The 15,658-nt window shown below is 42.6% G+C and overlaps 1 protein-coding gene across 6 annotated transcripts in view; it reads right to left on the bottom strand.

Annotated features, from left to right (window-relative positions):
• LOC139754200 (uncharacterized) overlaps nt 1-15,658 on the bottom strand; it is a 122,646-nt gene that overhangs the window by 95,695 nt on the left and 11,293 nt on the right. The window contains exon 1 of one of the 6 annotated variants that reach the window (XM_071671412.1): nt 72-663. The exons of the other annotated variants lie outside the window; for them this stretch is intronic. The gene's annotated coding sequence lies outside the window, so the exon portion shown is untranslated. Of the gene's footprint in view, nt 1-71; nt 664-15,658 lie in introns of those variants that run through there. 6 annotated transcript variants of the gene reach the window in all.

Below are 15,658 nucleotides of genomic sequence, written 5' to 3'. Positions count from 1 at the left end.
AAGATACATAATATTATAACTGTATAAGGATGAGATCCTTTATATCAGAACAGTTGAGAAAAAAAACTCACATCTGTGGTGTAGCGGTTAGCATTCCTGACCGCGACGCATTTATGGGCAGCCCAGGATCGAGCATGTAGGTTCAAATCATGGTTATGGTAATCGGTCCCAGGGGTTGGTCGATAAAATGGGTACCTGGCTCAGGTATATAAATGAATAGATAATATATATTTATATATATATATATTTTTTTTTTTTTTATACTTTGTCGCTGTCTCCCGCGTTTGCGAGGTAGCGCAAGGAAACAGACGAAAGAAATGGCCCAACCCTCCCCATACACATGTACATACACGCGTCCACACACGCAAATATACATACCTACACAGCTTTCCATGGTTTACCCCGGACGCTTCACATGCCTTGATTCAATCCACTGACAGCACGTCAACCCCTGTATACCACATCGCTCCAATTCACTCTATTCCTTGCCCTCCTTTCACCCTCCTGCATGTTCAGGCCCCGATCACACAAAATCCTTTTCACTCCATCTTTCCACCTCCAATTTGGTCTCCCTCTTCTCCTCGTTCCCTCCACCTCCGACACATATATCCTCTTGGTCAATCTTTCCTCACTCATTCTCTCCATGTGCCCAAACCATTTCAAAACACCCTCTTCTGCTCTCTCAACCACGCTCTTTTTATTTCCACACATCTCTCTTACCCTTACGTTACTTACTCGATCAAACCACCTCACACCACACATTGTCCTCAAACATCTCATTTCCAGCACATCCATCCTCCTGCGCACAACTCTATCCATAGCCCACGCCTCGCAACCATACAACATTGTTGGAACTACTATTCCTTCAAACATACCCATTTTTGCTTTCCGGGATAATGTTCTCGACTTCCACACATTTTTCAAGGCTCCCAAAATATATATATATATATATATATTATATTTTTTTTTTTGCTTTGTCGCTGTCTCCCGCGTGTGCGAGGTAGCGCAAGGAAACAGACGAAAGAAATGGCCCAACCCACCCCCATACACAATATATATACATACATGTCCACACACGCAAATATACATACCTATACATCTCAATGTACACATATATATACACACACAGACACATACATATATACCCATGCACACAATACACACTGTCTGCCTTTATTCATTCCCATCACCACCTCGCCACGCATGGACTACCATCCCCCTCCCCCCTCATGTGTGCGAGGTAGCACTAGGAAAAGACAACAAAGGCCCCATTCGTTCACACTCAGTCTCTAGCTGTCATGCAATAATGCCTGAAACCACAGCTCCCTTTCCACATCCAGGCCCCACACAACTTTCCATGGTTTACCCGACGCTTCACATGCCCTGATTCAATCCACTGACAGCACGTCAACCCCAGTATACCACATCGATCCAATTCACTCTATTCCTTGCCCTCCTTTCACCCTCCTACATGTTCAGGCCCCGATCACACAAAATCTTTTTCACTCCATCGTTCCACCTCCAATTTGGTCTCCCACTTCTCCTCGTTCCCTCCACCTCCGAAACATATATCCTCTTGGTCAATCTTTCCTCACTCATTCTCTCCATGTGCCCAAACCATTTCAAAACACCCTCTTTTGCTCTCTCAACCACGCTCTTTTTATTTCCACACATCTCTCTTACCCTTATATTACTTACTCGATCAAACCACCTCACACCACACATTGTCCTCAAACATCTCATTTCCAGCACATCCACCCTCCTGCGCACAACTCTATCCATAGCCTATGCCTCGCAACCATACAACATTGTTGGAACCACTATTCCTTCAAACATACCCATTTTTGCTTTCCGAGATAATGTTCTCGACTTCCACACATTCTTCAAGGCTCCCAGGATTTTCGCCCCCTCCCCCACCCTATGATTCACTTCCGCTTCCATGGTTCCATCCGCTGCCAGATCCACTCCCAGATATCTAAAACACTTTACTTCCTCCAGTTTTTCTCCATTCAAACTTACCTCCCAATTGACTTGACCCTCAACCCTACTGTACCTAATAACCTTGCTCTTATTCACATTTACTCTTAACTTTCTTCTTTCACACACTTTACCAAACTCAGTCACCAGCTTCTGCAGTTGATCACATGAATCAGCCACCAGCGCTATATCATCAGCGAACAACAACTGACTCACTTCCCAAGCTCTCTCATCCACAACAGACTTCATACTTGCCCCTCTTTCCAAAACTCTTGCATTCACCTCCCTAACAACCCCATCCATAAACAAATTAAACAACCATCGAGACATCACACACCCCTGCCGCAAACCTACATTCACTGAGAACCAATCACTTTCCTCTCTTCCTACATGTACACATGCCTTACATCCTCGATAAAAACTTTTCACTGCTTTTAACTACTTACCTCCCACACCATATATTCTTAATACCTTCCACAGAGCATCTCTACCAACTCTATCATATGCCTTCTCCAGATCCATAAATGCTACATACAAATCCATTTGCTTTTCTAAGTATTTCTCACATACATTCTTCAAAGCAAACACCTGATCCACACACCCTCTACCACTTCTGAAACCACACTGCTCTTCCCCAATCTGATGCTCTGTACATGCCTTCACCCTCTCAATCAATACCCTCCCATATAATTTACCAGGAATACTCAACAAACATATATATATATATATATATATATATATACATATATCCCTGGGGATAGGGGGGAAAGAATACTTCCCACGTATTCCCTGCGTGTCGTAGAAGGCGACTAAAAGGGGAGGGAGCGGGGGGGGCTGGAAATCCTCCCCTCTCTATTTTTTTTTGATTTTTCCAAAAGAAGGAACAGAGAAGGGGGCCAGGTGAGGATATTCCCCCAAAGGCCGAGTCCTCTGTTCTCAACGCTACCTCACTAATGTGGGAAATGGCGAATAGTTTGAAAAAAAAAAAAATTATATATATTATATATATGGTGTGAGGTGGTTTGATCGAGTAAGTAACGTAAGGGTAAGAGAGATGTGTGGAAATAAAAAGAGCGTGGTTGAGAGAGCAGAAGAGGGTGTTTTGAAATGGTTTGGGCACATGGAGAGAATGAGTGAGGAAAGATTGACCAAGAGGATATATGTGTCGGAGGTGGAGGGAACGAGGAGAAGAGGGAGACCAAATTGGAGGTGGAAAGATGGAGTGAAAAGGATTTTGTGTGATCGGGGCCTGAACATGCAGGAGGGTGAAAGGAGGGCAAGGAATAGAGTGAATTGGAGCGATGTGGTATACAGGGGTTGACGTGCTGTCAGTGGATTGAATCAAGGCATGTGAAGCGTCCGGGGTAAACCATGGAAAGCTGTGTAGGTATGTATATTGCGTGTGTGGACGTGTGTATGTACATGTGTATGGGGGGGGGTTGGGCCATTTCTTTCCTCTGTTTCCTTGCGCTACCTCGCAAACGCGGGAGACAGCGACGAGGTATAAAGAAAAAAAAAAAATATATATATATATATATATATATATATATATATATATATATATATATATATATATATATATAATAAATAAATATATATATATATATTTCTTCTTTCTTTCTTTTAAACTATTCGCCATTTCCCGTGTTAGCGAGGTAGCGTTAAGAACAGAGGACTGGGCCTTTTTTGGAATATCCTCACCTGGCCTCCTCTGTTCCTTCTTTTGGAAAATTAAAAAAAAAAACGAGAGGGGAGCATTTCCAGCCCCCCGCTCCCTTCCCTTTTAGTAGCCTTCTACGACACGCAGGGAATATGTGGGAAGTATTCTTAATCCCCTATCCCCAGATAGACAGCGGCAAAAAAAAAAAAGAAAAAAAAAAAATATATATATATATTATCCCTGGGGATAGGGGAGAAAGAATACTTCCCACGTATTCCCTGCGTGTCGTAGAAGGCGACTAAAAGGAAAGGGAGCGGGAGGCTGGAGATCCTCCCCTCTCATTTTTTTTTTCCTTTTTCCAAAAGAAGAAACAGAGAAGGGGGCCAGGTGAGGATATTCCCTCAACGACCCAGTCCTCATTCTCTGTTCTTAATGCTACCTCGCTAATGCGGGAAATGGCGATTAGTATAAAAAAAAAAAAAATATATATATATATATATATATTTATTTTGCTTTGTCGCTGTCTCCCGCGTTTGCGAGGTAGCGCAAGGAAACAGACGAAAGAAATGGCCCAACCCACCCCCATACACATGTATATACATACACGTCCACACACGCAAATATACACACCTATACATCTCAATGTACACATATATATACACACACAGACACATACATATATACACATGCACACAATTCACACTGTCTGCCTTTATTCATTCCCATCGCCACCTCGCCACACATGGAATACCATCCCCCTTCCCCCTCATGTGTGCAAGGTAGCGCTAGGAAAAGACAACAAAGGCCCCATCCATTCACACTCAGTCTCTAGCTGTCATGCAATAATGCCCGAAACCACAGCTCCCTTTCCACATCCAGGCCCCACAAAACTTTCCATGGTTTACCCCAGACGCTTCACATGCCCTGATTCAATCCACTGACAGCACGTCAACTCCAGTATACCACATCGATCCAATTCACTCTATTCCTTGCCCACCTTTCACCCTCCTGCATGTTCAGGCCCTGATCACTCAAAATCTTTTTCACTCCATCTTTCCACCTCCAATTTGGTCTCCCACTTCTCCTCGTTCCCTCCATCTCCGACACATATATCCTCTTGGTCAATCTTTCCTCACTCATTCTCTCCATGTGCCCAAACCATTTCAAAACACCCTCTTCTGCTCTCTCAACCATGCTATTTTTATTTCCACACATCTCTCTTACCCTTACATTACTTACTCGATCAAACCACCTCACACCACACATTGTCCTCAAACATCTCATTTCCAGCACATCCACCCTCCTGCGCACAACTCTATCCATAGCCCACACCTCGCAACCATACAACATTGTTGGAACCACTATTCCTTCAAACATACCCATCTTTGCTTTCCGAGATAATGTTCTCGACTTCCACACATTCTTCAAGGCTCCCAGGATTTTCGCCCCCTCCCCTACCCTATGATTCACTTCCACTTCCATGGTTCCATCCGCTGCCAGAACCACTCCCAGATATCTAAAACACTTTACTTCCTCCAGTTTTTCTCCATTCAAACTTACCTCCCAATTGACTTGACCCTCAACCCTACTTTACCTAATAACCTTGCTGTTATTCACATTTACTCTTAACTTTCTTCTTTCACACACTTTACCAAACTCAGTCACCAGCTTCTGCAGTTTCTTACATGAATCAGCCACCAGCGCTGTATCATCAGCGACCAACAACTGACTCACTTCCCAAGCTCTCTCATCCACAACAGACTTCATACTTGCCCCTCTTTCCGAAACTCTTACATTCACCTCCCTAACAACCCCATCCATAAACAAATTAAACAACCACGGAGACGTCACACACCCCTACCGCAAACCTACATTCACTGAGAACCAATCACTTTCCTCTCTTCCTACATGTACACATGCCTTACATCCTCGATAAAAGCTTTTCACTGCTTCTAACAACTTGCCTCCCACACCATATATTCTTAATACGTTCCACAGAGCATCTATATATATATATATATATATATATATATATATATATATATATATATATATATATATATATATATATATTTATATATATATATATATATATATATATATATATATATATATATATATATATGGAAATCTTCCCCTCTCATTTTTTTTTTAATTTTCCAAAGGAAGGAACAGAAAAGGGGGCCAGGTGAGGATGTTTCCTCAGAGGCCCAGTCCTCTGTTCTTAACGCTACCTCGCTGAGGCGGGAAATGGCAAATAGTATGAAAGAAAATATATATATATATATATATATATATATATATATATATATATTTTTTTTTTTTTTTTTTTTTTTTTTTTTTTTATACTTTGTCGCTGTCTCCCGCGTTTGCGAGGTAGCGCAAGGAAACAGACGAAAGAAATGGCCCAACCCCCCCCCCCATACACATGTACATACACACGTCCACACACGCAAATATACATACCTACACAGCTTTCCATGGTTTACCCCAGACGCTTCACATGCCTTGATTCAATCCACTGACAGCACGTCAACCCCTGTATACCACATGGCTCCAATTCACTCTATTCCTTGCCCTCCTTTCACCCTCCTGCATGTTCAGGCCCCGATCACACAAAATCTTTTTCACTCCATCTTTCCACCTCCAATTTGGTCTCCCTCTTCTCCTCGTTCCCTCCACCTCCGACACATATATCCTCTTGGTCAATCTTTCCTCACTCATTCTCTCCATGTGCCCAAACCATTTCAAAACACCCTCTTCTGCTCTCTCAACCACGCTCTTTTTATTTCCACACATCTCTCTTACCCTTACGTTACTTACTCGATCAAACCACCTCACACCACACATTGTCCTCAAACATCTCATTTCCAGCACATCCATCCTCCTGCGCACATCTCTATCCATAGCCCACGCCTCGCAACCATACAACATTGTTGGAACCACTATTCCTTCAAACATACCCATTTTTGCTTTCCGAGATAATGTTCTCGACTTCCACACATTTTTCAAGGCTCCCAAAATTTTCGCCCCCTCCCCCACCCTATGATCCACTTCCGCTTCCATGGTTCCATCCGCTGCCAGATCCACTCCCAGATATCTAAAACACTTCACTTCCTCCAGTTTTTCTCCATTCAAACTCACCTCCCAATTGACTTGACCCTCACCCCTACTGTACCTAATAACCTTGCTCTTATTCCCATTTACTCTTAACTTTCTTCTTCCACACACTTTACCAAACTCAGTCACCAGCTTCTGCAGTTTCTCACATGAATCAGCCACCAGTGCTGTATCATCAGCGAACAACAACTGACTCACTTCCCAAGCTCTCTCATCCCCAACAGACTTCATACTTGCCCCTCTTTCCAGGACTCTTGCATTTACCTCCCTAACAACCCCATCCATAAACAAATTAAACAACCATGGAGACATCACACACCCCTGCCGCAAACCTACATTCACTGAGAACCAATCACTTTCCTCTCTTCCTACACGTACACATGCCTTACATCCTCGATAAAAACTTTTCACTGCTTCTAACAACTTGCCTCCCACACCATATATTCTTAATACCTTCCACAGAGCATCTCTATCAACTCTATCATATGCCTTCTCCAGATCCATAAATGCTACATACAAATCCATTTGCTTTTCTAAGTATTTCTCACATACATTCTTCAAAGCAAACACCTGATCCACACATCCTCTACCACTTCTGAAACCGCACTGCTCTTCCCCAATCTGATGCTCTGTACATGCCTTCACCCTCTCAATCAATACCCTCCCATATAATTTACCAGGAATACTCAACAAACTTATACCTCTGTAATTTGAGCACTCACTCTTATCCCCTTTGCCTTTGTACAATGGCACTATGCACGCATTCCGCCAATCCTCAGGCACCTCACCATGAGTCATACATACATTAAATAACCTTACCAACCAGTCAACAATACAGTCACCCCCTTTTTTAATAAATTCCACTGCAATACCATCCAAACCTGCTGCCTTGCCGGCTTTCATCTTCCGCAAAGCTTTTACTACCTCTTCTCTGTTTACCAAATCATTTTCCCTAACCCTCTCACTTTGCACACCACCTCGACCAAAACACCCTATATCTGCCACTCTGTCATCAGACACATTCAACAAACCTTCAAAATACTCATTCCATCTCCTTCTCACATCACCGCTACTTGTTATCACCTCCCCATTTACGCCCTTCACTGAAGTTCCCATTTGCTCCCTTGTCTTACGCACCCTATTTACCTCCTTCCAGAACATCTTTTTATTCTCCCTAAAATTTACTGATAGTCTCTCACCCCAACTCTCATTTGCCCTTTTTTTCACCTCTTGCACCTTTCTCTTGACCTCCTGTCTCTTTCTTTTATACTTCTCCCACTCAATTGCATTTTTTCCCTGCAAAAATCGTCCAAATGCCTCTCTCTTCTCTTTCACTAATACTCTTACTTCTTCATCCCACCACTCACTACCCTTTCTAAACAGCCCACCTCCCACTCTTCTCATGCCACAAGCATCTTTTGCGCAATCCATCACTGATTCCCTAAATACATCCCATTCCTCCCCCACTCCCCTTACTTCCATTGTTCTCACCTTTTTCCATTCTGTACACAGTCTCTCCTGGTACTTCCCCACACAGGTCTCCTTCCCAAGCTCACTTACTCTCACCACCTTCTTCACCCCAACATTCACTCCTCTTTTCTGAAAACCCATACTAATCTTCACCTTAGCCTCCACAAGATAATGATCAGACATCCCTCCAGTTGCACCTCTCAGCACATTAACATCCAAAAGTCTCTCTTTCGCACGCCTGTCAATTAACACGTAATCCAATAACGCTTTCTGGCCATCTCTCCTACTTACATAAGTATACTTATGTATATCTCGCTTTTTAAACCAGGTATTCCCAATCATCAGTCCTTTTTCAGCACATAAATCTACAAGCTCTTCACCATTTCCATTTACAACACTGAACACCCCATGCATACCCATTATTCCCTCAACTGCCACATTACTCACCTTTGCATTCAAATCACCCATCACTATAACCCGGTCTCGTGCATCAAAACCGCTAACATATATATATATTCACCTCTTGCACCTTTCTCTTGACCTCTTGTCTCTTTCTTTATACATCTCCCACTCAATTGCATTTGCAAGAGAAAGGTGCAAGAGGTGAAAAAAAGGGCAAATGAGAGTTGGGGTGAGAGAGTATCATTAAATTTTAGGGAGAATAAAAAGATGTTCTGGAAGGAGGTAAATAAAGTGCGTAAGACAAGGGAGCAAATGGGAACTTCAGTGAAGGGCGCAAATGGGGAGGTGATAACAAGTAGTGGTGATGTGAGAAGGAGATGGAGTGAGTATTTTGAAGGTTTGTTGAATGTGTTTGATGATAGAGTGGCAGATATAGGGTGTTTTGGTCGAGGTGCTGTGCAAAGTGAGAGGGTTAGGGAAAATGATTTGGTAAACAGAGAAGAGGTAGTGAAAGCTTTGCGGAAGATGAAAGCCGGCAAGGCAGCAGGTTTGGATGGTATCGCAGTGGAATTTATTAAAAAAGGGGGTGACTGTATTGTTGACTGGTTGGTAAGGTTATTTAATATATGTATGACTCATGGTGAGGTGCCTGAGGATTGGCGGAATGCGTGCATAGTGCCATTGTACAAAGGCAAAGGGGATAAGAGTGAGCGCTCCAATTACAGAGGTATAAGTTTGTTGAGTATTCCTGGTAAATTATATGGGAGGGTATTGATTGAGAGGGTGAAGGCATGTACAGAGCATCAGATTGGGGAAGAGCAGTGTGGTTTCAGAAGTGGTAGAGGATGTGTGGATCAGGTGTTTGCTTTGAAGAATGTATGTGAGAAATACTTAGAAAAGCAAATGGATTTGTATGTAGCATTTATGGATCTGGAGAAGGCATATGATAGAGTTGATAGAGATGCTCTGTGGAAGGTATTAAGAATATATGGTGTGGGAGGAAAGTTGTTAGAAGCAGTGAAAAGTTTTTATCGAGGATGTAAGTCATGTGTACGTGTAGGAAGAGAGGAAAGTGATTGGTTCTCAGTGAATGAAGGTTTGCGGCAGGGGTGTGTGATGTCTCCATGGTTGTTTAATTTGTTTATGGATGGGGTTGTTAGGGAGGTAAATGCAAGAGTTTTGGAAAGAGGGGCAAGTATGAAGTCTGTTGGGGATGAGAGAGCTTGGGAAGTGAGTCAGTTGTTGTTCGCTGATGATACAGCGCTGGTGGCTGATTCATGTGAGAAACTGCAGAAGCTGGTGACTGAGTTTGGTAAAGTGTGTGGAAGAAGAAAGTTAAGAGTAAATGTGAATAAGAGCAAGGTTATTAGGTACAGTAGGGTTGAGGGTCAAGTCAATTGGGAGGTGAGTTTGAATGGAGAAAAACTGGAGGAAGTGAAGTGTTTTAGATATCTGGGAGTGGATCTGGCAGCGGATGGAACCATGGAAGCGGAAGTGGATCATAGGGTGGGGGAGGGGGCGAAAATTCTGGGGGCCTTGAAGAATGTGTGGAAGTCGAGAACATTATCTCGGAAAGCAAAAATGGGTATGTTTGAAGGAATAGTGGTTCCAACAATGTTGTATGGTTGCGAGGCGTGGGCTATGGATAGAGTGGTGCGCAGGAGGATGGATGTGCTGGAAATGAGATGTTTGAGGACAATGTGTGGTGTGAGGTGGTTTGATCGAGTGAGTAACGTAAGGGTAAGAGAGATGTGTGGAAATAAAAAGAGCGTGGTTGAGAGAGCAGAAGAGGGTGTTTTGAAGTGGTTTGGGCACATGGAGAGGATGAGTGAGGAAAGATTGACCAAGAGGATATATGTGTCGGAGGTGGAGGGAACAAGGAGAAGAGGGAGACCAAATTGGAGGTGGAAAGATGGAGTGAAAAAGATTTTGTGTGATCGGGGCCTGAACATGCAGGAGGGTGAAAGGAGGGCAAGGAATAGAGTGAATTGGAGCGATGTGGTATACCGGGGTTGACGTGCTGTCAGTGGATTGAATCAAGGCATGTGAAGCGTCTGGGGTAAGCTATGGAAAGCTGTGTAGGTATGTATATTTGCGTGTGTGGATGTATGTATATACATGTGTATGGGGGGGTTGGGCCATTTCTTTCGTCTGTTTCCTTGCGCTACCTCGCAAACGCGGGAGACAGCGACAAAGTATAAAAAAAAAAAATAATATATATATATATATATATATATATATATATATATATATATATATATATATATATATATATTATCATTATTATTATTTTGCTTTGTCACTGTCCCCCGCGTTAGCAAGGTAGCGCAAGGAAACAGACGTAAGAATGGCCCAACCCACCCACATACACATGTATATACATAAACATCCACACACGCAAATATACATACCTATACATCTCAACGTATACATATATATACACACACAGACATATACATATATACACATGTACATAATTCATACTGTCTGCCTTTATTCATTCCCATCGCCATCCCGCCACACATGTAATAACAACCCCCTCCCCCCTCATGTGTGCGAGGTAGCACTAGGAAGACAACAAAGGCCCCATTCGTTCACACTCATTCTCTAGCTGTCATGTACTAACGCACCGAAACCACAGCTCCCTTTCCACATCCAGGCCCCACAGAACTTTCCATGGTTTACCCCAGACGCTTCACATGGCCAATAATTTGAAAGAAAAAGAAAGATATATATATATATATATATATATATATATATATATATATATATATATATATATATATATACACATATGGATTTGTATGTAGCATTTATGGATCTAGAGAAGGCATATGATCGAGTTGATAGAGATGCTCTGTGGAAGGTATTAAGAATATATGGTGTGGGAGGCAAGTTGTTAGAAGTAGCGAAAAGTTTTTACCAAGGATGTAAGGCATGTGTACGTGTAGGAAGAGAGGAAAGTGATTGGTTCTCAGTGAATATAGGTTTGCGGCAGGGGTGAGTGATGTCTCTATGGTTGTTTAATTTGTTTATGGATGGGGTTGTTAGGGAGGTGAATGCAAGAGTTTTGGAAAGAGGGGCAAGTATGCAGTCTGTTGTGGATGAGAGAGCTTGGGAAGTGAGTCAGTAGCTGTTCGCTGATGATACAGCACTGGTGGCTGATTCATGTGAGAAACTGTAGAAGCTGGTGACTGAGTTTGGTAAAGTGTATGAAAGAAGAAAGTTGAGAGTAAATGTGAATAAGAGCAAAGTTATTAGGTACAGCAGGGTTGACGGTCAAGTCAACTGGGAGGTAAGTTTGAATGGAGAAAAACTGGAGGAAATAAAGAGTTTTAGATATCTGGTAGTGGCTCTGGCAGCGGATGGAACCATGGAAGAGGAAGTGAATCATAGGGTGGGGGAGGGGGCAAAAATTCTGGGAGCCTTGAAGAATGTTTGAAAGTCGAGAACATTATCTCGGAAAGCAAAAATGGGTATGTTTGAAGGAATAGGGGTTCCAACAATGTTGTATGGTTGCGAGGGGTGAGCTATTGATAGAGTTGTGCGGGGGAGGATGGATGTGCTGGAAATGAGATATCTGAAGACAATATGTGGTGTGAGGTGGTTTGATCGAGCAAGTAATGTAAGGGTAAGAGAGATGTGTGGAAATAAAAAGAGTGTGGTTGAGAGAGCAGAAGAGGGTGTTTTGAAATGGTTTGGTCACATGGAGAGAATGAGTGAGGAAAGATTGACAAAGAGGATATATGTGTCAGAGGTGGAGGGAACGAGGAGGTGGAAAGATGGAGTGAAAAAGATTTTGAGTGATCAGGGCCTGAACATGCAGGAGGGTGAAAGGCGTGCAAGGAATAGAGTGAATTGGAACAATCTGGTATACCGGTGTCGACGTGATGTCAATGGATTGAACCAGGGCATGTGAAGCATCTGGGGTATACCATGGAAAGTTCTGTGGGGCCTGGATGTGGAAAGGAAGCTGTGGTTTCGGTGCATTATTACATGACAGCTAGAGAATGAGTGTGAACGAATGGGGCCTTTGTTGTCTTTTCCTAGCGCTACTTCGCACATATGAGGGGGGAGGGGGTTGTTATTCCATGTGTGGCGAGGTGGCGATGGGAATAAATAAAGGCAGACAGTATGAATTATGTACATGTGTATTTATGTATATGTCTGTGTGTGTGTATATATATATATATATATATATATATATATATATATATATTTTTTTTTTTTTTTTTTTTTTATACTTTGTCGCTGTCTCCCGCGTTTGCGAGGTAGCGCAAGGAAACAGACGAAAGAAATGGCCCAACCCCCCCCCGCCCATACACATGTACATACACACGTCCACACACGCAAATATACATACCTACACAGCTTTCCATGGTTTACCCCAGACGCTTCACATGCCTTGATTCAATCCACTGACAGCACGTCAACCCCTGTATACCACATCGCTCCAATTCACTCTATTCCTTGCCCTCCTTTCACCCTCCTGCATGTTCAGGCCCCGATCACACAAAATCTTTTTCACTCCATCTTTCCACCTCCAATTTGGTCTCCCTCTTCTCCTCGTTCCCTCCACCTCCGACACATATATCCTCTTGGTCAATCTTTCCTCACTCATTCTCTCCATGTGCCCAAACCATTTCAAAACACCCTCTTCTGCTCTCTCAACCACGCTCTTTTTATTTCCACACATCTCTCTTACCCTTACGTTACTTACTCGATCAAACCACCTCACACCACACATTGTCCTCAAACATCTCATTTCCAGCACATCCATCCTCCTGCGCACAACTCTATCCATAGCCCACGCCTCGCAACCATACAACATTGTTGGAACCACTATTCCTTCAAACATACCCATTTTTGCTTTCCGAGATAATGTTCTCGACTTCCACACATTCTTCAAGGCTCCCAAAATTTTCGCCCCCTCCCCCACCCTATGATCCACTTCCGCTTCCATGGTTCCATCCGCTGACAGATCCACTCCCAGATATCTAAAACACTTCACTTCCTCCAGTTTTTCTCCATTCAAACTCACCTCCCAATTGACTTGACCCTCAACCCTACTGTACCTAATAACCTTGCTCTTATTCACATTTACTCTTAACTTTCTTCTTCCACACACTTTACCAAACTCAGTCACCAGCTTCTGCAGTTTCTCACATGAATCAGCCACCAGCGCTGTATCATCAGCGAACAACAACTGACTCACTTCCCAAGCTCCCTCATCCCCAACAGACTTCATACTTGCCCCTCTTTCCAGGACTCTTGCATTTACCTCCCTAACAACCCCATCCATAAACAAATTAAACAACCATGGAGACATCACACACCCCTGCCGCAAACCTACATTCACTGAGAACCAATCACTTTCCTCTCTTCCTACACGTACACATGCCTTACATCCTCGATAAAAACTTTTCACTGCTTCTAACAACTTGCCTCCCACACCATATATTCTTAATACCTTCCACAGAGCATCTCTATCAACTCTATCATATGCCTTCTCCAGATCCATAAATGCTACATACAAATCCATTTGCTTTTCTAAGTATTTCTCACATACATTCTTCAAAGCAAACACCTGATCCACACATCCTCTACCACTTCTGAAACCGCACTGCTCTTCCCCAATCTGATGCTCTGTACATGCCTTCACCCTCTCAATCAATACCCTCCCATATAATTTACCAGGAATACTCAACAAACTTATACCTCTGTAATTTGAGCACTCACTCTTATCCCCTTTGCCTTTGTACAATGGCACTATGCACGCATTCCGCCAATCCTCAGGCACCTCACCATGAGTCATACATACATTAAATAACCTTACCAACCAGTCAACAATACAGTCACCCCCTTTTTTAATAAATTCCACTGCAATACCATCCAAACCTGCTGCCTTGCCGGCTTTCATCTTCCGCAAAGCTTTTACTACCTCTTCTCTGTTTACCAAATCATTTTCCCTAACCCTCTCACTTTGCACACCACCTCGACCAAAACACCCTATATCTGCCACTCTGTCATCAGACGCATTCAACAAACCTTAAAAATACTCATTCCACCCCTTCTCCATCACCACTATATATATATATATATAATATATATATCCCTGGGGATAGGGAGAAAGAATCTTCCCACTTTATTCCCTGCGTGTCGTAGAAGGCGACTAAAGGGGGGGGGGGGGGAAAGCCGGGGGGGGCCTGGGATTTTCCCTCCCCCCCTCGTTTTTTTTTTTTTTTGTGTAGGTATGTATATTTGCGTGTGTGGATGTATGTATATACATGTGTAGTGGGGGGTTGGGCCATTCTTTCGTCTGTTTCCTTGCGCTACCTCGCAAACGCGGGAGACAGCGACAAAGTATAAAAAAAAAAAATATTATATATATATATTATATATATATATATTATATATATATATATATATATATATTATTATCATTATTATTATTTTGCTTTGCACTGTCCCCGCGTTAGAGTGGAAGGAAAGAGTAAGAATGGCCAACCACCCATACACATGTATATCTAAACTCCAACGCAAATATACTATATACATCTAACGTATACATAATATACACCACAGAATAATATTACAAGTACATATTCATACTGTCTGCCTTTATTATTCCATCGCCATCCGAACATGTAATAACAACCCCTCCCCCTCATGTGTGCGAGGTAGCACTAGGAAACACAAAGGCCCATTCGTTCACACTCATTCTAGCTGTCATGTACTAACGCCCGAAACCACAGTCCCTTTCCACATCCAGGCCCCACAGAACTTTCCATGGTTTACCCCAGACGCTTCACATGGCCAATAATTTGAAAGAAAAAGAAAGATATATATATATATATATATTTATATATATATATATTATTATATATTTATATATATATATATATACACATATGGATTTGTATGTAGCATTTATGGATCTAGAGAAGGCATATGATCGAGTTGATAGAGATGCTCTGTGGAAGGTATTAAGAATATATGGTGTGGGAGGCAAGTTGTTAGAAGTAGCGA

The sequence above is a fragment of the Panulirus ornatus genome, chromosome 16, assembly GCF_036320965.1.
Source record: "Panulirus ornatus isolate Po-2019 chromosome 16, ASM3632096v1, whole genome shotgun sequence".
NCBI classification, from domain to species: domain Eukaryota; kingdom Metazoa; phylum Arthropoda; class Malacostraca; order Decapoda; family Palinuridae; genus Panulirus; species Panulirus ornatus.
The sequence above is the reverse complement of the archived record's forward strand: the minus strand, read 5'-3'. Positions and strand labels throughout refer to the sequence as shown.